The following is a 27,744-nucleotide window of genomic DNA, read 5'->3' as shown; positions in this document are numbered from 1 at the left end:
CTCTCGCAAACTTCTCGGAACTCTTGTTACTCTATTCGCGTTTAATTAACTGTTACGATGCTTTTTGTGTAGATATCATTATTCTCCGAGAACTTGCTATCAGAATCACGGCTACCAATAATAAACGCGGGAAGCAAAAGGGGTTACAGGATGTTTTAAAACTACACTGGTCCCGAAAAGAGGCGGCTTAAATATCGTTTTATTATTCACCACGCACTTTAAGCCTTCTTCCCTTCTTCGCGGCTGAGAAAACCGCTCATATTTATTCGAAAAATAGCGTTTGAAACCCCGTGTCGCTGCGTCACTCCCTCGTCCTTTTGTGTCATTAATAAATCATTGCGGCTCGTACAGTTATTCCGTTGCTTCCGTATTCTGCGGATGGATGTTCCTTTAGGAGCTAACAATTTGCGGGGAAAGATCGAGGCAATGTCCGATCTCCTATTAAAGATGGGAGAGATAAGGGCTAAATAGAGGGCGTTGGTAATGCGTTTATTATTCAAAAACGCGAACTCGAGAATGGTTCGTGGCGGGGTAGAATGGCGCCCTTGCAATATTTCAATCACAATAGCTCGATTCTGCGGAATATTTCTTACGATTTAAATATTTCGGAATATCTCTAATTTCATAGCGTACGCAAAATTTTGAAATATAATTCCGTTCGCGGAGATTCTAATTATGCTTAGACAGCATCTGATGCATACTAACGAAGGTCTGCATTGTGTGCTGTGGAAATAGAGTATACAAGATCGATACGAAATCGTCATTTCCGAGTGAATTAAAGTCGTGTCCATTTCCAAACGATAATTGAACGGTAACATTGATCGACAGTATCTTTCCATTTACTAGCAGATTTCATCGAGTCAAAGAAGAGAGAGATCCTCTCTGAAGGGTCACCACATATTTTATTAGATTCCCGAGACCCTTTGATGTAAAATTCACGCTTCGATGGAAAGGTTCTTTGAACGAGTATAAAGATATATAGCCTCAAACCTGTTAAAGGGCACGGATGCCAGGGAAAGACAAGAGGGGACTTTTAAACTTTGATATTCGAAGCTTTGGAAAAAAGGCTACGAATGGCAAACGAATCCTCCGGGCGACATTGTGGCTTTCCAGACATTTATTCGAGGTTTATCGATTCACGTTTATCTCTACATGTGTCGAAGGCTAAGAGTAAGAGACTAACCTGACAGTTAGAGAACATCGAAAATAATTCGGTAACACGGTATCGGAATCTGAAATTTTCCACTAGATCCATTGGAAGTTTTGCAACGTTGGTTCGCGATCTGAATCTCTCTTAAGTTGTTCCCCGTCACGTAGACGCTTCGACGGATCGTATAAGCGGGGGGTAAAAGCAAGGGTGCTTCCAGGGTTAAAGAGAGGGGTATCGGGGACAGGCTATATAGGAATTAAGCCGGCATGGTTTAATTTCCGAAACGAAGTTTACGAGCCAACCTTACGGTTATTGTCGCCACCTTAACATCTCTACATCACGCCGTCCGAAAGCCCCGGTATCGACTATACGACCGATTACGTCGGGATGCTCGACATTACACGAGGTTATTACCATCCCCCTATTCGTCATTTCGCTCTCGCGATCCCGAACGTGTGATCTCGATCTATGGTGATGGATAAAAGAATGTTAAGCGTAAACGATGTCAGAAATCACCATTCTTTAATAAAATGACACTGTATTTTAGAATAATGACTTTTTCATAAATGTATGTATCGTATAATAATAATCGTATAATATAAAATAAAAACAGATCATAAAAATCAAAGACAGAAACAAGAAATTACATGTTTTCCTTGGAGGATCAAGAAACTTGTTTTTGTTCATTGCAACTATCGCGTAAAATAGGTTAGGTACGCAAGATATACTGTCTGTCCGCCATTATATACACCATACGCCATTATATGAATGTATATGCCTTATATAAGCCATTATATGTATTGTATTCGTCCTTCATACCCTAATAATTTGTAACATCAGTCGTTAAAAAACATGTATCGGTTCTACAAGATTATTGTGCACAATTTGCATCTCCAATGACATTAGAAACTTCGACAAACTCCAACTTCCGTGTACCAAGAACAAAATAGCCACGTGCGTTCATTTAAATACGATCCAGGACAAAATCATCCAACTTTTCCAGCTGAATACGCGTAGAACGTAGAATTAGCTCGACAAGAATTTCGTTTCCATGGTGGCAACGTTAATGATAAAAGTTGCCTCTAAGCTACTCGCTCCGTTATTCCGCCCACGCGCGCCTCGTGTTATCGCGAGTTCGCGAGAGACCTGGACAAGGCTCGTTCTCGTTATTATTCCGCGGACTGAGTAACGTGACGAGGGCTGGAAACAGGGTAGCGATCAGAGCCGACGTTACAATTTGCCAGGCCCGAGGCAGCAATCAACGTTATTGAAATCAAACCCGAAACAGAAAAATACGAGAGAGATACAGATTTTGACTTATAAATGAACCTGTTCTTTTATCCAGCAACACGTTATACAAGCTCCATATATTACCAAACTTCTCCTAAATTAAAAAACTGACACAACCTGTCGCAGTTTTTATCCAGCTATTGTTCCCGGTGACATTAACGACGGTACTGACCGGCCATTTTCGACCGAGCTGTCTGCACCTGCTGCTGAAACTTGTTTCTCGAATATTCGTGACACGCATCGTCTCGATCCATCGTCTCCACCCACGTATTTTTCTTCGTCATAAATTCACCCCTCTCGCCTCGGGCAACGAGCAACTCGGTTATGGACAATCAAGAAACAGGAGGCTCGCTTTCGTCCGGTCTAACCCTCTCGAGGATCCTCCACGACGGAAACGTAAAAACTTAGCAGACGTCAGATAATTAGTTTTAACGCTGATGCTATTTCGAGAATTCCTCCCTTCGGTCAGGACAGATACAGAACCTTCGCTTTTTTTTCTCTGGGATCACTACAGTCTCAGTTCTGCAGGGAAGTTAAACGGATAGTTCGTTAGCAGAGATGGGAAGAAAAAAGGTAGATGGAACTGTGAGTGAATTGGAATAGTCGTTGTTACACGAGCTGGGAAAATTAGGGTGTTTAATAAGAGATACCGCTTCTTTTTTGTCCCCGAGGGTAGATACGTGATATTTCCCCTTCACCGTGTTTTTGTTTTCTTATACGACTTTGTGTACTCTGAGTTTTCACATTCATCACATTTCTGAAATTTCATTGATGAAAGTTATATTCCACCCCTTGAACTCCACTGTATTTTTGCAAGCAACTTCGAAACTTACTGCGTTAAAAGTTAAATGAATTCTTTTGAAATTTCTCTGCTAACAATTTCTATTGTCACTATGTTTATACACGTAATATAAAATTTGTTAAAAAATATTTATTCAAAATTATGACGGGAGTTACCTTTGCAGCAAAGGGCTAAAATAGGTCGAGTACTTTTTAACAAGATTCAATTTGCAGTTTTTAAACGTTTATATTTGAACGTATTTCTTAAAGGTAAATTTACGAATATTTTATTAGGAAATACATCGCTCATAAAAATCGAGAAGAAAGTAGCAGAAGTTGAATTACGATAAATGCATTGTGTAATAAATTTTTCTTCAAGTACAGTCACGGAAAGATCGGTTGAAGGAAAGTTCGTTTTCCGTTCTAACCGCGTTACCGAGAGATCCAACCCCAGTAGCTAGTTTCCCTTTCACGAGATAATGACGGGAATAGCGTGTAAGGTGTTCCTTTTGAGAAAACTTCTTTAAATCCACGTCTCACAGTCGTCTCATTGTACGTTGGAAATGATATCCCTCTTTCTCCCCAGGAGCGAATTAAAAAATTACAATTTTATACTGCGTAAGAGAAATCTTCTCCGCGGAAACTACTGTGGATTACTTTTCAGAAATAGCTGAAAATAAAGAATGAGGTGATTGATGGTGAAAGTTCTAGAGACAGGTAATTTCATCCGTCTTCAATGCAGGTGAAAGAATTTAATTTAATTCAATCTTCAAGCACGTAATTGATCGGAATAAAAAGAACGACTCGATGATTCATAAATTTTTAAATCTGGAGAGAGATTTTTATCAATATTCGATCTACTAATCTCAACGCTAATCTTTAATAATTTTTTGAAATAATTTCTTGCGTGAGTCTTGTTTCGCAAAATAAGGGAAGAAGATTGTCCTGTTAATGCGAACAGAAGTACACGAAGTATAATGATGGTTATGCCGCGACAAAGGATGACGCTCGTTCGACCAATTTCCCGCCCATACGTTCCGCGAGCCCGCATGCGGTCGTACAGCTCTAAAAATGTTATAAAACCAGTCTCCCGCTTCAATATTCGTGTCGCGATTCTTTATGAGCTTTTCTGTGGTCGACGCTATCGACGTGGCACACTCGTCGCCAGGAAATTGCGACAGTTCCGTCGCGTTCGACCCGATGAAAGAAATGTATGACGTTTTGGAACGTCTGTGGGGAACAGAGATACACGAAGATAAAAGACGGAATCGAATAGATTCGATGAAATTATGGAAATTCAAATTCGATGCGTAAATACTGTGTTCGTTAAAACGCCGACTATAACTCTATTTCCTTCGTTAGAGTTAGAGATAGATTTTTATAAATCTGATAGGTGATGGTTTGGTCTAACTCTATATCTTTCATTAGAGCTGGAGATAGATTTTTATAAATCAAACGGTGGCTGAATTTGCTAGTACATAGATTTCGTCTATAACTCTATAGCTCATCTTTCACTAGAGCGGGACATAGATGTTTATAAATATTTTAGTCAGATGGGTGAATTTTTTAGTACATAGATTTCGTTCATAATTTCAGACCTTATCTTTCAAAGCTAGAGATAGATCTCTATAAATATTGTAGACAGATGGGTGAATTTCCTAGTACATAGATTTCATACATAATTCCATAGCTCATCATCCATTAAACCTAGAGGTAGATCTCTATAAATATTCTACTCAGATGAATTTCCTAACACATAGATTTCGACAATAACTGATCTGATCTCTTCGCAAACAATCCAGATTAGCGTAAATTTGCAAGAACATTTCGTGCACGTAATCTTGCTTAATTAGCTGTCCAACACAAAACGTTCAGCTTGCAGCTGCAGGCCCATAAAGAATTATTAACCGTTCCATTTATGTTATAATTCACGAGATATCTCGCACTGTTTACAACAGCAGTTATGTTATACGGTTGCGTATCGTTGACAATTCAAGCGGCAAATGAACGTAGCTCGTTTAGGTGGACGATGTATCGCTCAGTTAGAACGATCGTAAAGTACATCCTTGAAATAATGATTCCGATCGTAGGAAGTTCACTTAACACGCTCGACTACCACGTCACTTTATACCTGCTCAAGCTAGCGTGTTATCAAGAAGTTCACTTAACACGCTTCACTGCTATGACGCTTTTATGCTTGTCCGAGCTAGCGTTATCCATAAAGTGCACGTAGGACCGTCTTGCTTTGAACGCCTATGAAACTTTTAGTTACAGACGTGTGGCTCTTTGACTCGGCTTTGGAAACTTGATCTTCGAGACATCTTTGAACTTCGAAGACATTACGACGTTTTCAAATTCTGTTTAAGATTTTGGAACTGCAAAGTTACAGATTCGATATCTTTGGAGACTTTGACGGGTTTCAGGTTTCAGAGCTTACTTTGGATTTTAAGATCTTGTTGAGACTTTGGGGCTTAGAGACTTTAAGATTTTGAATCTTTTAGAACCTCGAAGGTTTAGGACTTCCAGTTCTACTTTCGTTTCAAATGTATGACTAAATTTCTTATGTAGCTCTCCAGTTCGAAGAATTTCAAACATTTTAGAGAACAATAGAGAAGGTAAAATACGAGTGTCGATACGATCGTTGTTTCTTCACCCAACCGAACGGTCTCGAGTTCAGATATTGCGAGTGCTTTCAAATGGACAAATAATAGACAGAAGCCACGACATCGTTCTATTCGAATGAGAGGCAAGTGCACGGTCGTGCACGTAACGATTAATCGTCGCAGAAGTTTATTATCGGATTAACTGCTTTGTATCCCACTCAGCTCGTTACAACCCGGTACGACTAACAATAGGTATCGTTTATAACTGATTTTTCATGCACGCGACATTGGAGTTTGGATCGATGAGGATTTTCAAGATGTCCGATTAGATCGACTGGTCTTCTTATGTACCTCGCGTGGGTTACTCTACTGCGCGAGGAACGTGTTGATTCGTAGAACGATCGAAACTACTTAACTACTTATCTACCCGGTGCTCGCGATTCGAATGGAATAATAACCGAATCATTAGCGATCAAAGACTCGTTAATTGGCCTTCGATCAGCATTCAAAAGGTTTACTAATAGAACATCCAGCGGTGAGCTATTGAAATTAGATTAGTGTAGTATGAAAGTACTTTAGATTCGTTTCCAGTTAATTCGCAATTATGAACATGTTACCGAGTTGGCTCTCATGAGCGACATTGAATCAAAAAGCTAAAAGCAATCACAAAGAGTGTCTAGATCCAGCTTCAACCAGTTAATCTAATTCTTCCTGTAACAATAATAATTAATTTGTGTCGTTGAAACTAACGACGCGGTTGCGATGGTATGCCACGGATTGAATTCGGCTCGTTCATCGAATGGTCGCAGATGGTCGGAATTAAACACGGTCCTGGCTGATCCCACGTTGACTTAAACCACTTCGCGTCGAAACTGGCTGCAGCTGCTCACTCGCAATGGATTACTGGCAAATTTCAACAGGATCATCAATCGAACCGCCGGAATCTCTTTACTTCGACACTACTCCGCTAGGAGGGTTTCAAAATCCCCGCAAATGAATTGCTTGCGACTTTGATCTCAACATGCGATACAACTCTGTATATGAAACGTCCTTTAACCCTTAAATATCTACATCTATAAAATTCTATATGTATATCTAGATATATGGGTGTATTCATACATTTTTTATATCAGTAAATCTCTGTGTGTGTGATCTATGTCTGAAGATCTCTGTTACCCTACATTTCGACAGCTAGCATCCTTATGTCCATGGATCACTATCACTGTAGATCTTTATACATATGCTCAAATCTCGGCACCCATGAGTACATTTCTGGATCCTATACCTCTAGATCTTTATGTCCATAGCCTTCTACATGTCTAGAATCTTTACATGCATACATTCCTCTAGATTCCTATATTCCTACATACAATTTGACAGTCACAATATTAGCCTGAGTACTCAAATAAATACGAGACGAGTTAAAGTGTATTGCTGATGTTATATGCATCTCTAGCGAATTGTTTAAGTCAATATCGCATAAATCATTTCGAGAAACAAAGAAGACTTCCACGAATTCCACGAGTTTATCTCGGTGCATATCTCAGAATGTTGATATCCCGAAATCCTTATATCTGTATATTCTCAGATTCCTGTGTTTGTATACACCTACATATTCCTACCCAGAGTGTTCGTAACGGCGGAAATTCGAATTTATTCCATCTTAAACGATGCATACGCTATTTTTCTCGATCGTTTCCTTTATCCCGTGTTTGAACGCGAAACGAAAATGGGGCTGTCGGATCATTGAAAGCACTTTAGCCGCACGTTTCCGTGGAGAATCGGCGAACATCTTAGACGAGACGCGTACACGCAGCCAGGCGAAATCCGGTCTGAAGGATTCCTCTGGAATAGACATTCCCGAGATCCTATCAGGGATTTTCTATGCACCGGTGAATAAGAATGGAGAAGAGAGCGAAGGCACGTTACGTGTTCGTTGTATCTTTGGATTGCAGCCAGTCGTTACAAGAACGACCGGTTTAAAATGTCAATGGGAGCTCTATGGACAAAGATGTAAAGGAGTTTTTTACAATGGTAACGCTTCTCCGGTTAACGTCGCGTTCGAGAACTCAATCGAAGGTTTTCCTCTGCAACACTTTTTTCAGACCATTGTGAGTCGAAGACAAAATGATTTTCTAATGAATTGTAAAATGAAACGCATTGTTTACTACGCGTGATCAGTGGTATTATTAGAAATTTATTGGGGTTGGAACTTGAAGTGTAAATAAGAGTATTAAAGATAGAAGCGACCTGAATCCCCTCGGGATAAAGTGTGAAGATTTTAAATTTTGTTCAAAATAACAAACTACAAAAAATTGTTTTTACGGTTGAACTAATAGCTTCGAATCGGAACATGTAACATACGAATCAATAATGATTCTACCGTGTTTGTAGTTATTTTCCTTTGAGGTAGAATTCCGGGAATTATTTTGCTTGAAAATATGTGGAATTTATTGGCAAAGGTAGCGAAATCTTTATATTGATTCAGTATTTCGTGTTCCGGAAAATATTCGTATAAACATGTTTGTCATCGTGGATTAACCAACGTAATAAAAATATATCTCGATTATTTTTCGCTTCGTTATCGGTCGAAGGGTGCTCTCGAGGGTCTCGTTGAAATCGACGGTTCAAGTGGCGCGTATAATTAAAATTCTCGAAATTCGGATCAGTTGCACGCGGGTACTTTAAAACGGAAACAAAAATGATCGATCCGGTAAGAGGATTGCGGAGAACACGATTTAAAGCGATCGGTGGTACTTTCAATGTCAAAGCGAGCGGCACTATTACGTAAAAACCGTTTATCATGTTGAAATATCTCTCCCTTCAATTCCACGATTCTCCTCCGTAATTGTGAAGGTAAGAAGGTTGAAATCTGCATATATAATGCGTCGAATCCGAGTTTCCTTCTCGCTGCGAAACCGATGGAATCATCCTATTTGTTCTCATCGCCGCATGACAGGGAAAACGAATTACACCGTCGGGTCAATCTGTGCAGGCTTTAACGAAGGAAAATGTGAAAGAATTACGGTCGAACCGTTCCACGGTTGTGCACGATTTTACGAGGAAATTCAAAGGCAAGAAACAAATAGACGCGAGCAAAATGAAAATAAAGCATGGCGGGATGCCGATGAACGGTATCCCGCGGTTTCCGGAAACAACCCATCCCACTGCCGATCTGTTTGTCTTCCTAGATGAAAAACGTTCGATACCTCCAGAAAATATTCGAGACCTATACACTCTTACGACTTTTATTTCCTCGTCGGGGATAAGAAGAGTATCTTGCCCGCTCTATAAACTGTTGCTTTCTTTCGCCACGGACAAAGCGACGAGTGTCCGTCTGTGCCGCATTAGAGGGGAAAAATACGATCGAAGATAGAACAGACTGTTGTCTTCTGTCGCACATACGACCACAAAAAAACAGACGATTTGATCCATCGCTGCAGTTAATCCTGTTCTCTCCGGAGAATTTTTCATACTGTCAGCAAGATGGCGCGAAGGGACCTAACCTGTACAATATAGCTCACATGGACATGAACGTGTCCATTCTAAACACTTCAAGATGTTTGTAATCTTTTAATGTTATAATTTTAGAATTTTTGACTCTCGCAACTTTCGAGGTACTGAGACTTTGTAACTTTAGGATTATGATTTATAGTGTAGACAGTTGGTACTTTTACTGAGAATTGTACGTAGAGCCTAAGAGAAAGGCCTTCGTTTTATTTAGAAACCAAAGTTGTTATTCTTAGAAATTAGCTTGTTTAAAAAATGTTATTAAAACACCAGATGTACATTTTCACTCGCGTCTATCTCAGAATAAGAATGAAATATTTAAGTTCTCTTTTGATAGAAGTAACAAAGAACGCTTTAACAATAAAGAATCATAATTTGTCACCAGCGACAGCACAAAAATTGAATCTCTAGCGAATCAAAAAAAGTGAAAAAATGTCCTTTTATTCGAAGGTATTTCATCCGAATGTGCACCAAAGTCCAGAAAATCCGCGCCAACGATATCGAAACTTGCAAATCTTGTTAGAACTTGAACCGGAGATCACGCGAAACGATCGCAGTTCTATTTCCACGGCGATTCGAGGAATATCCGTAGGAAAGAAAGTGCTGCTCCCGACTTTCGACGAACGGAGTATTCTTCTCTGTCCGTGACAGGGTAAAAACGTAACAGAACGAGGAATAATTAATAGTCGCGCCTTATCGTCGAGCAGCCACCGTCGCGAGACACAAAGACGATTCGTTTCAACGTTCCTAGATGAATTTCGTTCGGAGTACTAGTTTCTGTGTCCGCTAATAACGATGTGCTCTTGCAGGAACGTTTCTCCAGGCGGGAATAATTCAATGCTCCAATTTATGCGAGCTTAATGCTTCCTGTTGCTGTTTCGACAAATGAATCCGGAAAATTCGAGGAAAATTTTTTCGGTGGAACGTCGTCAATTTTCTTGTGCCTCTAAACAAAGTTCCACGTTTTATCCTTGATAAGTTATCCTTCTTATTATCCGTCTGATAATCGCTCACAATTTAGGACAATCCCTTAATCGCTATACTTTCTGCTACTCTTCTCACTATTCTTTAAAATTATTATTCAAGGAGTTCAGTTCTCTTTAAAGGAAGTGTTCCATTTTCAATTTGGTGCAGATTTAGAAAAATATGTTGAATATCAAAGAAAGTAAATTGCAGTGCAATGAAATTCACCCTGTTTCAGAATGAGATATTAATTCATGTTTCCATTTTAGCGGTCTCCTAAGAAGCATGTTGCAAACAGAATTCTATTCGCAAGGTTCATGTTTGCGTTTGTGCTCCACCGGTTAAACAAAATCCTCTTAGCCCTCCGACGTAACGTCAAAGCACGCAATAAACAGGAATGGCAATTCTGAAAATCTGGACGTATTAATGTCTAGAAAATTGAATAGACTATTTTACGCTAATATCGTACACGACATTAAGTCACTCCGTCGTCGTAAAATTGCTTCGCCGCGTGTTTCGCGTGTAAAATCAAGAGAAATTGGAATTTCCGAATTCCTCGCGAATTTAACGCGTTGCATGCTTTTCTCGATATATCAAACTGCAACCAGGAGGAAATTCGATATGTATAGTGGTAATACTGCGTGCAACGCGCTCGTAAAACGCTCCAAACAATGAACTGTGCTAGAATGAACAATGAACAATAAACTCGCTGAATTCATGAATGAACTTGGTCAATTGGCGAATCGAATATTGTCCGGGCTTCGTGCGCTGAATCATAAGCTCCCGTACACGGAGAAAATTATTAAGTTTAGAAATTTTTAGATGTGGATTTTTATGTGGATTGAGAGAGAAATTTCGTGAATTTGAGGATTTAAACATTCGGAAATTTAGGGACTAAGTTTGAAAATTTCGGAATTCTAGATTTGATAATATAGAAATGTAAATTTGGAAATTCAGTATCCGAGGTTCCGGAGTTAGAAACGCAAACATTTCAGAAGTTAGAAACTAGAGCTTCGGAATGAACTTAATCTAACACCTAAAACGTTAAGAGGTACCTATGTAGTTTTAGAGTATGAAGGTTACCGCAGGAGTGGTATTGCGATTAATATCGTAGCGAAACTGGTCGGCTAATTACACGAATTTCCAGGAAATTCTTCGAGGAATATAATACGAGGTAGGTTCGAGAGGAAGCGATGTTGGCGGTAGTGATACGAGCGGAAAATAACCCGGTAATATTCCATCGATGTTGCGAGCTTCTCCGCTCCCTTTTCTCCTCGTTTTTCGCCGCAACCAGATACAGCGTGGACGAACGAAAATACCGGCATTCTGTTCGAGGATAAAAGGGTCGAAAGTGGCACTCCGGAGACGATATCTGACAGCCAGAACGAGTTAACCCTTTCATCGATTCGTCGCGCCGCGTCAGCCAACAATGTTTACTTAACGTCAATTCGTCGGCAACGAGATTCCTTCCTTTCTCTTCGCGGAAATGGCAGTCGAATATATTACACGGCCGCATAGACCACCGCGGACACTATTCATCGTTCCACCCCTTTTTTCGCCGCTCGCGAATCACGTTCGTGACTGGACAAAGAGAATGTCGGGTGTTTGAAACGCAACCGTGACTCGTGACTGGAATATTTGCCGGCGAACGTAAAACGTACCACGAAGGGAACAATGCGATTGTATCGATTCGCCGGGATGCGTGTAGCATGGACTTTATTGGACTCGCAGTTGCCATTCAACCGACTTTGATTAGCATTCCATTTGCGGTGACTGAATGTGCGACTGATTTTTACGGCTTTTGTTTCCTTTTCACGAAATACTTTTAAAACCGACCCCACTCGTGACATTTTATCATCGGTATCTCGCTGCTTTTGATCGATAGGCAACAAGTAGTCGGCGGACTTCGCCTTGGCTTTCGAATTGGGAGAAAGAAATATAGCGTACACGGTATTGCCATTAAATTCATCGATTTCGTTATACGATAAATAGATTCAATATTTGCAACAATTCTTTGATAAGCTTATTTGTTTGTGCCGAAAGCACGGTGCTCATTCGTTAAACATATGTATCAAATTATTATGTTCGCAAAGGATTAAACTTCCGTCCAATTGCGCGAATTTTCCTGCCTATTAACTCGAAAAGTATGCACTCTAAAAGAATATTCTAAATAAACAATCGTTATGCGTTTAAACTTAATTGCCGCAAATGTTGCGGAAGGCGGTGGACTCGTATAAAGCTCGCGCGCATTATCCGATTATTCGGATACTTAACAAAGACGAAAACTCGTTGGCGACCTTTGAATCCAGAAATTATCTTGCACATCGAACGAGCCATAAACGCGAACTGTCGTTACGGAAGATCCACTCGTGTCGCAAAACGATGCACGAGTGCATTCAAACACGATCCCCTTTGTTGTACGACTTCTACACAATACCGTGGCAAACGTATAAGCCAGACAATTTTCATTGTTTACGACACCGATAGAACTCCCCTCCAAAATGAATCGGTTTTCTTTTTCCTTTTTAACCCCGTCCCTATTCCACTTTTTTCGATCGATCCTCTTCTCTCCATTCTTTTATTCAATTTACCAGCATCTTCCCATTTTACATATTCGTTTATCTATATCGAAAGTTCAGGAGAACCACGTTCGAAAGATAGGAACTGCTCATAAATGGCGAGGACAACGAAACTCGCGAAAACCTATCTAAATTCGACGACTTCGTTCCCGCATACTCCGCGATCTACATAAATATGATCGGTTCCGACGAGAGGCTCGAGGCGAAAAATCGATCAGAACCGAGCTTCGATTTGCGCTAAGGGGCTGCACCCTTCGCTTTCCTGGAGATAGAGACCGTGCGTGTTCTGTCTTCTAATCCATGACCGCGAAATTTACCGGAAAAATGCGTACTTCGATCGCTCTTAACGTATCTTGTTTAAAACGCTCCAGCAGAAAATTTACGCCTTCCATTTGATTTCTCTGAGCGACATAAATTCTCTTCTCAGAGTTCTGAAACTTTTATTCCTCCACAATTACACCCTTCTCACCATAAATAACAAAGAGGAACAAGTTGCAAATTTTTATTCCTTTGGTACTAGAAACTTGCCAGAACGTCGTCATGCTTGTGGACAAAGATTTATATAGACTTCAAAAGTTTACGAGGTAAACATCAAAAGTGGCCGAGATTCTGCAATGGAAATATGTGTATTTATATGAAGGTTATATATAAATTATTGTACATAAAATGTATAGATATTGTGCATGAAAAGATCATGAAATATCAAAAATGTTAACCACATACCACAAAGGAACAACAAAGTACCATAATTTTATCTGTTAATCACAGCCAATGCAATAGCGATAAACAATAGAATTCGCAATTTGCAGTATTCGGCAAGATTGCAAGCAAACGGGATGTTCTTCGCATAGCGAAACTCCAGATAGCTAGGAGTTTCATTAACAAATTCCGTGCGGATTTATCACGATCTACAAAGGAAGGTCAGTGTGGAAGAGACAAGAGGAAATTGGCTGTGGTGTTTCGTTGTAGCAGGTGTTGTACTTCTAATAAGAGATATAGCAAGTATGTCCAAGTTGATGCGCGTGTTCGCCACGTTGACGAAGAGAGAACGGAGAAACGTCCTAGAGCTACCTATGGGGACACCTACATGCGGGTCATGGCGCATGTCAGGGCAGCGAGGGTGCGGCAGAGAGTCGGTAACTCGAAGACTAAACCGTATCAGGGCGGAACCATCCTTTTCTATGCGAATCGTGTTTTCTACTGTACACCGGTGAGCAGAAACACCGGATAGAAAATTTGGAAATTCAGCAATTTGCGAATGCAGGAATTAAGGACTTGATAATTAGAGAATTTGGGGATTGAAGAAATTGAAAACTTGCAAGTTTAAGAATTTGGAGATGAACCCGACTTGAAGATTTAGATTTTTATTTTGGTGACATGAGAATCTTGCATTGTAAAAATTTAAAGATTTTACAGTTTGAAAATATGGCAAATAAAAATTTAAAAATCTGGGAACTTACAAATTCGAAAACGTAGAAGCTCAAGGATTTTTATTTAATTCCCAAATATTTGATCTCGAAAGAATACTTTCCCCCTTCTTGGAGTAAGCCACCTTGCTCCAAAGTGTACTCTGACAAATTCTCTGAACAAACGAAGCAGCTTTCCCTTTATCGTACCACGTTTCTATCCGACCGTATCCGTAAAATCTCAGCGTGTTCCGTTTCCATGTTCGACACAGTTTCTTTGTCGCAACCGATCCCCGTCGATTCAGCCATCGACGATTTTTCCTGCCATTCTCGTTCGCCTGTTTGACCCGTTTTCGGATATTTTTAACGTTTCGCCAAATCGCGAGAAGCTTTGCTCTCGTTGACCCTCGTTTCCCCCGGAATATCGGATTCCTTCGGGATTCTTTTCTCGCCTTCATTCCGTACACGACCCGTTTTACGCTACTCTCCATCCCACGACACGTCGAATCAAAAACGAATGAACGACTCCGTGTGTTTCGCGCTGTTCAATTTATTTCCTGATCTCGTCATCGTTTTCTCCTTCGATTTCTTCAATTTTCCTGGCTGTGCAAATCAAACGAAAGATCGCCTCGATAGCGTCTGGCCGTTGCGAGAAATCCTGGTGTCACAGGTGCCTCCGGCGGGCTTATCTCTTTCCTCTAAAACCGTATACTGATAATCGTTTTTTATATCTTTTGCTTTCTCCTTCAATTTTTATCAAGCTTTCTAGCCCCGTCCTTGAGCTCCTTTTAATTGCTTCCCGAAGTTTTCTCCTACCGACTCAGGATTATTGTTGCACAAGTTCTTCGCAACGGTGCTCGATGCAGTAAGAAAAGCCAGGGCACAAAGAAGTCTTTAACTTGATCCATGAAACTCGATTTCGAACAAAAACAAGATCTTGATCGACGCGTTCGAAGATCGTCGTTGGTCGAAGCAAATTCGTCTCGATTATCGCGACTCGTTTCGAATGGAAAGTTTCACAGTCGCGGAAGTTGGCAAAGTTTGTTACGAGTTGCACATTCAACTTCCGCGCTCGGACGATGCGTTGGCTGCAGACGGTGCCGTTACGTTTCCTGGTGGTTTCCCCATCGCCGATACGACCGTTTGCGTTTCGCTTCGCCATGAGGACCATGGGAACGCGGAAGGTGTTCTTTATTAACGAGTTAACTCCCTCTGCTGAACTTATTCGCTGAATAAACACGCGAACGAATTCGCGTCATTTATTTCGAGATAAATTCTCTCCCTTATCGAGTAATGAATTTCCTGACGTATTTTTCTTTTTTCGTGAGAAATTGAAGAATTCATCGTCCATTAAGTCGGTCGTCGAGCAAATTATTTCAGCTGTCGCTGGCTCCCGTTTTATCGTTGAAAACGAGGAAACTTTCGGAAGTTCGTTAGAAAAGTCCGAAAGAAATCTCGTTCGAGTTCGAAGGTTAGGGTCGACGAGCTCTCGATCCCGAATCAGCTTCTCGCGCGATTCCGGTAACAAACCATGGACGTGGATGTGCCAATTACTGCTTTGTTTTCGTTACCGAATGCAAACAGAAGATCGAGAGGGTCGCAATAAAAACACCGACTCCTGGAGCTGGAGCTGAAAGGCAGCGCTCCGTATTGTTTCAAATAATCTCTCATCCAACTTTCGAGCAAAACGATGAAGTTTATGAATAAGGAAACTTCTGCCTCGAATAAGAATTTATCAGAGTAATCAAAATAATGAATAATTTAGAATTCAGCTGGCGATTCGAAGGCAACCGATGTAATCGCAACTTGTTCGAGATCTTTCCACTTGGAACGTTTAATTAAAAATAACTTTTACTTTTAGGTATTTTAGCGTTGTTCAAAATTCTGGTTGGGAGATTTAACCCTTTGCGCTTCTATGAGTATGGATATCTAGGATCTTACAAATAATTCAGATACGTACATTGAATATACGTATTTTCATTTATTTACTACTTACAGGAAATTAAAAATATATTTGTCACACACTGTACACTCTTGCAATACATTTTATTGAGAACCTATCTCTTGATCTATTTCATAAATTAAAGAGTGCAATGGCTTAATAAATTTTATAGGAAAATATAATTATTTAAAATAACCTATTCTGTTGAAAAGATTGTATAAGTATGAAGAGTACCCTAATAATAGTCGCGTTGAGACAAATACGAAAAACGAAGAGTGATTAGTATATCGTTGAAAATAGTCCATGGTGGCTCTCTAGAATTTTAAAACTGTTTTCGCCAACCACATCCGAAATTACGAAAATTAGATCTACCGATGAAAAGAAATATCACGGTGTCAAAAGAAAATATTTGAGATTTGTCGTTCAAAAGCGTTTCATTCCCCTAATTAATTGGTGCGGATCGAAGTGGTTTTTATTTTCATCGGCAGCACTGGATGGAAAATGATTTTGACGTCAAAAGCGAGGCCGGTGGCAAGCTCGTATTTTCCAGACAAAAATCAAAGCTCTTCAAAGAGCGTCCATGAACGAGCGTCTGGGCGCGTTAGCGGGAAGCTTGTAAACGAGCGTAAAGCCTGGTGACGCGGAAAGGGAACGTCAGGCGACAAAAGAAAGAGAAAAACCGGCTTTCTGATACTGACGGAACAATGTGTATACGTTGAAGAAACTCCGATAACGAAAAACCAGCCGTGGTCCCCTTGTTACGAAAGAAAAATCGCCTCGTATCGCGGACCACATATTCCCGCCGATCTACGGCGGCTGTACGCGCGATGAAGTCTTTTGAAAGAGCGTTTCGGATCGCCTGCTCGCCGGAAATTGTTCGTAATAACGAGATGAAACGGTAAATGAGAAAGGGGGAGATTGAAGAATCCACGATCGGGCTGTTCCCGATATAACCCCGTGTCGAGAAGAGATAGAGGCTATCGTGTGGCTCGAAATTTTATACGCTCGTGGAGAAAATTTGTTCGCGAGGAAATAGTTTTTTTTTCAAACTGTCAACGACAGACAAGATCGATCGCATAGATGTGTTCGTACGAGAGTAAATTTCTCGAACCGGTACCTTGCGGTACGATGTGTATTTTGGAACGGGAAAGGGGTCAAACACTGAATCACGATAGAAGCTGTAAAAACGACACGATGATCGATAGTTTTGAGAAGCAACGTCCCCAAATTTACGGTTACACGTGTGCCACGTTGCATCACCCCTTGCGTAGGGATTGTTTACGAGGATACAGCTGTTCGAAAAAGAAGGACACCTCGAGGAAACTGTAATATCGTTAAATATTCATTAAGTCTTGACATTCCCGAAAACCTTGATCATCCCTGTCGTAGTTATTAGCAAAGTTACGTGGCCCATCCCAGACAAAAGCCTTAGTCATCTCAACGGTGTTAATTACGTAATAACTCGGCGAAAAAGCTGAACACTCTATCGGCAGTCGAAAGAACAAATAAATGTAAGCGTCGTCCGTTTAACCCATAAACTGTGCGAGATACTATCCAGACGTTCGTAGACGCCATTGTTAAACAAACGAACGTTCCGGTTCGTAAGCTTCCTTCGAAGAGGATCCGTCGTTCGGTAAGGCAGTGATCCGTGACGGGAAAATGGTGAAGGAAACGAGGCCGTCTCGGATGTTTCTCTAATTATAGAAGCGGTTAACGCACCTTAACTCCGACTGGTACGACGTGGCAAAATTTATGACTATAATTACGATGGGTTTCGACGTGACACGCGGCAACGCCGATCGATCATGCCTGGTACGACACCTCCGACAACTTGATGCATATTTATCTAAACGAGTTCGAGTTCCATCGCGTCGTGGTTGTCGGAAACCATGGACCCACGGATCGTTGTTCGACGCTCTGACGTTTGACGCGTTTCCGTTCGCGAAGGAAGAGGCGTATTCTGTGCCTACGCCTGCGAAGATATTTAAGGATCGCGTTGTTGTCGAAGCGAAATTATTAAACGTTCGACGAGTTACGTAAGGCTCGTGACAGCGTCGTGAAATCCCCGTTGCGCGATGCTTCCCCACGTAACCCACGTTCTATGTACAGTAGACTTTCATTATATTGCCATCCACAGGGTTCTACAGGATTCTTGGTAATGTAATATGTTCACGAAATTATAAAGTTAAATGTCAATATGTTCTCCACGTATATTCTGCTAGAATTCAACCTCTAAATTCGTCGAAAGGTCACCTTTATCATTGTTTACATTACAAACTTTTTATGAATTCATGATGTTGCAGATCAAAAGGTGCAATGCATAATTACATACAAAGGTTCAATCATTTCATCTAACCTTCAAAAAATCGTGCCCGAAGGATAAGTTCATTTAAAGGTAGCAATGTAACGACAGGCTATCTGCTAGTGAGATCTAACAAGGGTCTTTGATAAAATCGGTAACATGCTACGTATGTAACATGTTTCCTTCTTTCAACGTGTGTACAGTCTAGAACAAATATGACTTTATTAGAGAACGTGAAACTCTCGTTTGGGGATTTAGAGAAACATACAAATTTAGTAATCCAAGAATTTGAGGATCTAGAGAATTAAATGCTTGAATTCGAATAACTTAAAAATCTGAAAGTCCAAAGTTGTGGAAACTTGAGAGTTTAACAATTTTTAAAATACGTTAGTGTTGAAAAGAGTACGTTGCACTGGAGTGTACTCGCATTCCAGCGATTAATTGCGAAGAAACAAGCAGCACAGTCGTTTCAAAGCAAATAAAAGGTAAGATTTATGAACTGTTAGCTAGGGTTCGAATGGTGCGACTTGAAAGCATATTTGTATGGTAACGATTTCTCCATTGGTTCTTTTACTTTCCAGTCGGTTCAGCAATCAGCTTCGTCATCGATTTGTTCCATAATAGCGGCACTGGACCGTGCTCTAGAGCGTATTACGTAATTTATAGATACTTTTACCGATCGATACCAGCCCCCTGTGATTGGCACACGCACGCGTTACCCTTGATTAATTGGAAGCAACGACAAGTTAAACTAAGATGAATATTTACTTAATTCTGACGAAATATCCTGTACTTTTGTTTCCCTTCTTCCTCCATGAATAAATTGCCTTTCAACGAACAGGATCCTTTCTTTCTATTTGCAAGTTTCTACAGAAGTTTTCTACCGCTTAACGTTTCCGAACTAATTCTGACAGAATTACTCAACTAAAGTTCCGAATATATAATAGAAATTAATCCTTTCATTTTAAAATGTTCACCTCACTTATTTTGTAAATGTAGAGCATTAATCAACAAATTAGATTAGATTAGAATTTTTGTAGATATGTTACAATTAATCGAGTTCAATCTCGTTGAGAATACTTAAAAATATATAGAGGACAACATAAGTTAATTCTTATTAATAACAACACAAAATAAATTCTTTCGAGATGTATTTTATATTCATGACAGAATAAAATATGCACCGAAAACAGGAATAATTTCCTAGCCGTGAAAAGATAGCCCGTGGGGAGATTAATGCCCCAACCAGCCATGGATCCCAAGAACGGGTTAAATTGAAGCTTACGGTATTACCCGTCCGTCAACTAGAAAAGAAAATTTATTATAGTTATTCCGATAGAGGGTTCTTTGAGTCAGCGTGAAAGATGGATGGATTAGAACGTCGAAATGTTTGAGGCAGCGTAAACATACGTTTATCATGTCGCAACAAGGTGTTTGCGTGCTGTTTCCACAGCGCTGACACGGCAGCTTCCTGTGGAGAGAACGAGCTGGTGCGTTTTATAGACGTTGATCTAATTTGCCCTGGCGACACGAACCGAATGTTGGAAACAACGTCCGTCGCACGCACACGCGTGACACACACGCACACGTGTGTCCAACGACGTGGCAAACGCATGGCTTCGAGGAAGTCGTGCCTGTACGCAGCCAATAGGGTGAAAAAAAAGGAATAGCGTGGAAAAATCGCGGAGCGATACAAGACTCGCGCCGCAAATACAATAACAAACGACCCAGAAAACGCTGTCAACGGAAAATGGACGAGCAGTGTGCATGTTTCCCCTACGACACCACGAAAAGAGGTATCGAGCAAGGTCGAACCTTTTTTTTACCTTCGAGGCGTGTTTGCATCCCGAAACATTCCCGTCGCAGTTTCCTTTGTTTCCGGTACTGTACGCGTCGAATTAAAAGAAAACAGCAACGCGAAATTCGAGAAAGCCCGGGAGCTTTCAAATATTATGCTGAACAGCGTACCTCGTCAGAAATCTTTTTTGCGAAGTTAGGAAGAGAACGATTTTTTTGCGTAATTATTTCAAATCCATTGTTACTTTTTACGAGCGCATAATTACATTTCGTTTCGAATATCTGCTTAAATTAGAGGAACTGTGATTCTATCTGGGAGCTGAAAATGTGATTTTTAAAAAATTTTATGAATATTTTTGACACAGACTTTTCCGTTCGTTCTTAATTTGACGTCAATTAATGAACCCTTGATTGTTATTGATTCGTATGTAACGACTGTCATATACGTGAATTTTCGCTGACAGTCCACGTGGCAATGGAATTCGCGGAATTAATTTTTCCTGAAATTTCTGCCATATATGAAATTAAAACGGAAATGCAGAAAATATGTGCAATATTAATCACACTGACTACTAACAAGAACCCCTAGAGAAAAGATGCATTTTACTGTATAAGTAAAAAAACAGCATTCATAGATTAATAAAGATTGCTTGATAAAGACAATAATTTACAAGTAATGTTTGTCAAATCTATCGACAGCGTATAAACAAACGTAAAAAAATTCGGGCTCGAGACACGTGGAACCCTAGTGTCGATACACCCCAACGTAATCGTTGTCCTGGAGGAAAGGAATGGTCGTGGGTTGTCCTTCTCAGGAACCTCGCAACGAGGAGAATTTCTACGGAGTATCATGGTGTTGGTACATGATTTTCAACCGAGTATCGATCTCTCGAAACAACGGACATGCTTCAAGTTTTCTTCCAAGTCTAATTTGAAACGGGGAGGCTGTTCAGGTGATTGTATCGTAAATACACTTTATTGCGAAATTTTTTTCAAATTTAACTGGGTTGTAAACGCTAATGAAATTTTAAAAGATTTCATTACACCAGAATGAAGATAATTGCATTCAAAGTCATAACACGTACTATTTACCCGCGTGGGAAAACATTTGCGGAGATACAGTTTTAATTACATCGCGAGGACACTGTTTTGATTATAATTTGCGGTACAATTTCGGAAAATTTTAGGAAAGAGGGAATTGCAGTTTAGTGTAAATAGTTCAATGACTGGCAAGACGAAGATTTATTCTTTGTGTGTGATATATTTGAGTATTTTACTTTGCATCGATGTACTGTATGATGAGAGGTTTTAAGCAAAGTTACTTCAACAGTTGTATCTATGAAATATGAATTCGACTTAAATGCAAGCAGCTGAAGAGGGTAAAAGACTCGAACCGGCCACTTACGATGTACAATATTTATACGGCGAATGTCGCAAAATGTTCAAGCATAGTCGTATGAATTATTCACGCGCGTATTTCTTTCTTACTGCCGGTATAATTTCCTCGGAACGTCGTATGTCGCATAAATAAACGCGGTGTTTGGTGGTTTACAGCGGCGTGTCTGTCGGCCATAGAATCCCTGTATATTTTCGGAGCGGTCCCGATAGACAGGGGGAGAGAAAAAATTGATGTCATGGCTCGCACACGCGTTCCAACGGGACTCGCTATCGAACCGACGAAACGCGTTTTACGAGTTCGTCGCGGCGCTTAACGCCGCCTGTCGACGACCTGTTGGAGCGGCAGCGTTAACGAGCTCGCGAAAAAATTTATACGCCCCCTCGGAATTCTCGATACCAGATTCGACCTCGATCCCTCGGAAATGCGACAACCTCGTGATCCCACCTGACCCGCTAAATGTAATTTTCGCGATCGAGCATAATCGAACGGAACACGTTTCACCGTTACCTGTTTGAAAATCACCCCTCGAGCGACGAGCAGCGAGCGACCCGCGTCGGCGACATGCTTCAAACGTCAACTTCGAAGGAAGAACCACGACTCCGGACTGAGGAAGTAACGTGCACAGGAATACCGCGCACGGGGCTCGAAATCGGTGCACGCGAGGGAAACGTGCTCCCGAGGAAGAGGAGCCGTATCGTCGCGACGTGTGGACGCGTACTGCTCAAGAAACGCGGGCGGCACGGTCACTGGGCGTCGCGACGACAACGAACAACACCACTACAACTACAATACCGACGTCGCCGTGTAGCTACTAGCGGTCGGTGGTCCAGGAACGTACGGCGGCTGCGCAGGGCGCCCCGACGCCACTTCAACTCCACTCGTCCGATTAAATTAAAGCCAGACTCTTGCCTTTTCTTCTTCCTCCTCTTCGTCTTTCCGACGCTGCCCACCGCGCTCCTCGTGGGGAAATCTTCCTGTTTGATGGCCGCTTTCGAACCTTGCTTTTCCACCTGATAATAAATGTCGCTTTTCACGTTGTAATGCTCTGACCTCCCTTCACTACGCAACTTCACTACCCCAGAAAAAATATAATAACTCCTGCTAGTATATGGGGATTTTTGAGGATCTGAAGTTGAGGAAGTTTTGGAGACGTAGGATATTGGATACCTTGGGATTTTGGGAATTTTGGATGTTGGACTGTGCATGTAGAAAGTTAAAGGTCTAGGTACGTGAAAGTCTAAGTATCTGAAAGCTTTCGAATTTGAAAACATAATTTGGAGACGTTGGGATTCGAAGACAATAAATATGGAAATTTGTAAATTTGATCTAGAAATTTCAAGATACAAAAATTCTTAAATTTACATATTTCACCTAACAACATGGAAATTTAAAAAATTTATAAATTCATAAGTATGAAAATTTGAAAATTATTTTGAAGTAAACATATGTGTCATTCAACAGAAGTCCACATAAAAGTTACACCCTCCATAGATAATTCTCACAACATCATTACAGATATTAAAACTCAAAAAACAGAAATTATCCATATTTTAAATTCTGTTGTTCATTCTACTATTCTATCTAAAAGCTAAAAGGAACATTAAAAAATATGTATTCTTGAACTTTAAAATTTGAACTGACGAGTAAAATCTGAACATGTAGAGTCTCATAATCTTTCAGAATTCGGGGTATCTGCATACCTTAATCCGGCCCTGATTAAATGTCATGACTTACTGTCACGCGAAAATCTAACCTTCCAGACCTCCCCTCCGTTGATCCGGCTACGGGTTTGGAAGCAACTCTTGGTGACGGTGGAACAATAATCTCAAGGGAGCAGTGTTTTCCACCAAGATATTACCTGAAATAGTTTCTGGGCTCGTTTCACCGTCCCGTTGCTCGATCTCGAGACTTCGTTCTGGTCTTTAATGGCTTGTAACGTTGCATAGAGAGCAAGAGTAACAATAACGGTTAACGTAAATAACTGGGAAGGGGACGCGCCAATTTTCAAGATTACCATCTATAAAGTAGTAGCGAAAATTTCTTTTACGATCGCGATACTGCGGCCACACCTAGCAGCTCAATCTCCTTAATTTTCTTTTTTCCTCTGTGTTTATAGCCCGTTCGGGACCGTTCCTTTTATGGCGTTCTTATACAAAAATGGTCACACTTTCTTTGTAGATTGCTCCTAGCGCTTCGGAAGCGTTTCACGAAAATATATTGGACACGACAGTCGCGATGTAAGTTTAATTATTAAATGCACAACGTAATCCGAGCTTCCATGGAATAATAGAAACGCCGTCTACCGGAGGTGAAGTTTATCAACCAACGAGAAATTGGAATTGCGAAGAGTAATATAACGAATTCCAAGCGGGAAACGTGTGTGGAACAATATCGTAATACCTTGTTTCGAGTGTAGCCAGATTAAATTACCTGTTCGCTACAAAACTTCTGCATTGTTATATCGCGTTACCGGTTGGGTGTAAATTCCAACACCGGCGCAGGAACTTCGATACTCTCAAGAATTAAACAGACGTAGAAATTCGTTATGAATAAACTTCGTCTCCTAAGCAGACGAATCACTTACGCACGATTAGATACAGTAGTCTCTCGTTATATCGTCGACAAGACTAGTTGCCTAATTAGAAGGTAATTATTTAAAATAGAGAACTATGTCCTTGACCTTGAAACGTGTTGTCAAGATGATTCCGGGTAACTTTTCCACGTATCTGGCAGTCGTACGGCAGAGGTTAAAGCGTCGGTGTTTGAATCGCCTAATTCGTACGGGGTTAGAACGACCCTGCTAAAATTAGCCACCTCGACGACAAGATTTCGCAATAGGATCGATCAATTTAATGGGCCGTTAAATTAGATTTACTCGTGACGGGTTGCCGTCACGTAGTTAAGTAAATAGAGCCGCGAACGACAGACGCCTCGCAGGGAAATTTCGAGGAGGAACGTTCTCAGCTTCTTTAAAACGACTTCGATCGTTCGTTGGCCGACATTACGACTTAATTTTATTCTTTTTTTATTTTTAAGCTTCAAGGATAACGGTGATAGGGAGTTTGATGTCGTAAAAGCGAAAAGAGGAACGACACGCCTGACGTAACTATCGAAGCAGAACATTGCTGTCGGAATAAGAATTTATCTTTGGAGCCGACGTTATCTCGGAAGAAAATTTACCGGCTTGATATACGACAAATGTCGAGAGAACGCTTCAAGACGGCCAGAATGATTCAAGATCCTGAGTCTCGGCTTTCTGATCGGATATTCGAAGGTTGAACCTAGCTGCGTTACTTTATCCTTGTCCTTGCTCCTGCAATTATTCAGACGAAGCTTACCTGAGAACCCCGTTCATTTATTTCCTGGGATAACTGCAGGAACCTGGAACGCTACTTTGCTAATTGTTCGTACCATTGTTGTCCTTCTTCTGTCCTAAAAAGAAAACGATTCGACCTGAATCGTTTTTTCAAAATCGCTATTTCTAAAAGACTTAACTTTGTCTTTATCTAACAAAACACTGTTTTTATTTTTCCCAACGCTGCACCGTAATTACTCTTGTGATTACCAACGCGCAAATTAATTGCTTTTCCGTTAATCACGTACGCTTGCACAGAATTACAGAAAATTTTTCAGAAACAAGCGTCAGCGCCAGTAGTCGAAGCGCAGTTTGCACAGCGATGCAACGCGTCGCGCTATATATCGAGCGGAACTACTACAATTCGACTTTACAGTCCTCGTCCACTCTTCGACGAGATTCATCGTCTTCCATTTGCAGATTCGCCGATTTATCGCGTTGCTTTCAACGCGCTATAACACTCGTGTGCCATAAATTTGTTTTTGTCCCAAACTTTTTCATAGACAAATATCCACGCAAGACTGATCGAGATATCTCTTTAACGAACGCGCTAAAATGCACGAGTACCGTAGTATACAATTGCAATTCCTGGTAGTTCCAATCGCAAAGAACTCGCGAATCTCCCTTCCTTCCATTTGTTAATTACTTTTTTACGAGCAGATTCGCGGAGTATTTATAACTATGACCCGAGCCTCCGCTATCGATTCATTTGCTGCAGAACTTTTTTGCGGGTCGACCATTTGTTTCGAATAGGAGACAAAATAGAGGAAGTAGAGAATTTCTCGATGTTAGATGACTAACTACGGAGAGTCAAGGGGTGGCACCCCCGAACGAGATATAACGCGCGGCGATTTAACGTCGGATGATATAATGCGTGGATGATATAACCTCCGATAGGACTCCCCGTATAAAAATCCTATTTACCCCAATGTTGACCGAGATTTTAAAGCATTTCGAACGCGTATTTTTCTTTTTATCGAATAGAGTAACGACAATGGATAAGCGTTGTCCATAAGCATAAGAGCTTGATGCAATGCCAATAACGCCTTACAGTAATATTCATTTCGATTTACGAGCCACTTCGCCGTTTTTATGCCACTTTTCCGGCTTGACTTTACCTGCCTCCTGCGTAAACTTCTATGCTTGAAATTTATACGGGCCGTTGTTTATGCTTCTCGAGAAGATCTCGAGTCAAAATCCTGACCAAGACGAAGAGCCAACCCTTCGCGAAACTTTCGTACTGTGAAATGGAAGATTCTTAAAGGTGTTTATTTTCCCTCGGTTGTTACGCGAGACGTTCATCTCCCACGTTCCTCTCTATCGAACCTCCTCGGTGGAAAGTATCTCGGGAAAATGTCCATTACGTTTATAGTTACGAATATTGTGAATATAATTTGTTGGTAACTTCGAAACTTGACGTTACCGCGAAGAGGCGGGAGAAGTAAGGAAAATGAGAAGTTTAAATCGCATTGGAGACCGATGTGTTTACAGAAATATACTCGTAAGGCACGAAGTTCGAGATTACGCGTTAGCGATATACTCCGTTCTCGATTTGACGATGAATTATTCACTCTCGAAGCGCAGAAGTAAATTCATCGTCTTGCAGGGATGGACCTGCAAGAGCCACTGCAGATGCGGATTTACTCTTCCGCTTTATCTCGTGAATTATTCACGTCCGGATTACCAGGATTCCGTTATTCGGTCGATGCAAACATTTGTAAAAGATTGTTACACCATGGTGCACATTTTAAAACGGAAAAACCATCGTAGCGTGTATCGTTCGACAGACTGGTCGGAAGACAAATTACATCTAAAATCGAGTGGAAAGATCTTGGAAATATATGTCAAAGTTTACATGCAGTGGATTGTCAAGGTAATTTATATTAACTAAGTTCTCGGTTAACATCAACAGAAGAATAATCGAAATCATCTTGGAACAATTTCTTCGGTGTCACAAAATTGCTTCGCTGACAACTTTTCGGGACATTATTCTTTGTAAGTCTCTCGATCGTGAAAACAAAGTTAGTCTTCGAAACACATTCATCATTTTGAAAGTCTCATCAGTCTTTCAGCAGTTTCCCATATGGTACTTGATCTCTGATAAATTCCCCGATGATTCGACCTAAAATAAAAGTACAGAAATTGTGATCCGAGGGTGTAATGTTTTAATTTGTCGACGTTACCGCCGTCTAACTTCTACCGTGTGGACAGGAATATTGAAACGCCCGATGTAATCAACGAAACAAAGTTTACGAGTTTGATTTTATTTCCGTTTGTCGAATTTAATAGCCACGGATCGTGGGTAATGCGTTTACGACTCGAAGGAACACCGTTGTACGATCACCAAACCCTATGACATCGCTATAAAATTTTGAGAGTCATAATCCCGTGAATCGAGTTAATTTCCCTCATACGGCTAATGAAGCATTCAATCCTGGTCAAAGAAAGGAAATATAGGATACGGGAAAGAGAGTGTGTATGTCTGCATGTATAGTAGGGCAAAATAGTTCAGCAATCAACAAATTCGAGCATACAAGCAGAAGGGAGAGACGAAGTGAAACGGTGCAGAAGTCCTGTGGCTAATTATAGCAGTTCATTCTGCGCGTCCTTTAATCGCTTGATTACGACAAAGGACTTTGACTAAAGGGCCATTAAGTCTATAATTTAA

The 27,744-nt window shown here is 40.7% G+C and overlaps 1 protein-coding gene across 1 annotated transcript in view; it reads right to left on the bottom strand.

Moving 5' to 3' along the window:
• Positions 1–22,496, bottom strand: part of LOC100876999 (somatostatin receptor type 2) — a 66,247-nt gene extending 43,751 nt beyond the window's left edge. Inside the window, exon 1 of the mRNA XM_076530553.1 lies at positions 22,229–22,496. The gene's annotated coding sequence lies outside the window, so the exon portion shown is untranslated. The remainder of the gene's footprint in view (positions 1–22,228) is intronic.
• Positions 22,497–27,744: the final 5,248 nt, after the last annotated feature.

The sequence above is a fragment of the Megachile rotundata genome, chromosome 4, assembly GCF_050947335.1.
Source record: "Megachile rotundata isolate GNS110a chromosome 4, iyMegRotu1, whole genome shotgun sequence".
In the NCBI taxonomy this organism is placed as follows: domain Eukaryota; kingdom Metazoa; phylum Arthropoda; class Insecta; order Hymenoptera; family Megachilidae; genus Megachile; species Megachile rotundata.
Note: the sequence above shows the minus strand (reverse complement) of the source record. Positions and strands in the feature narration are given on the sequence as shown.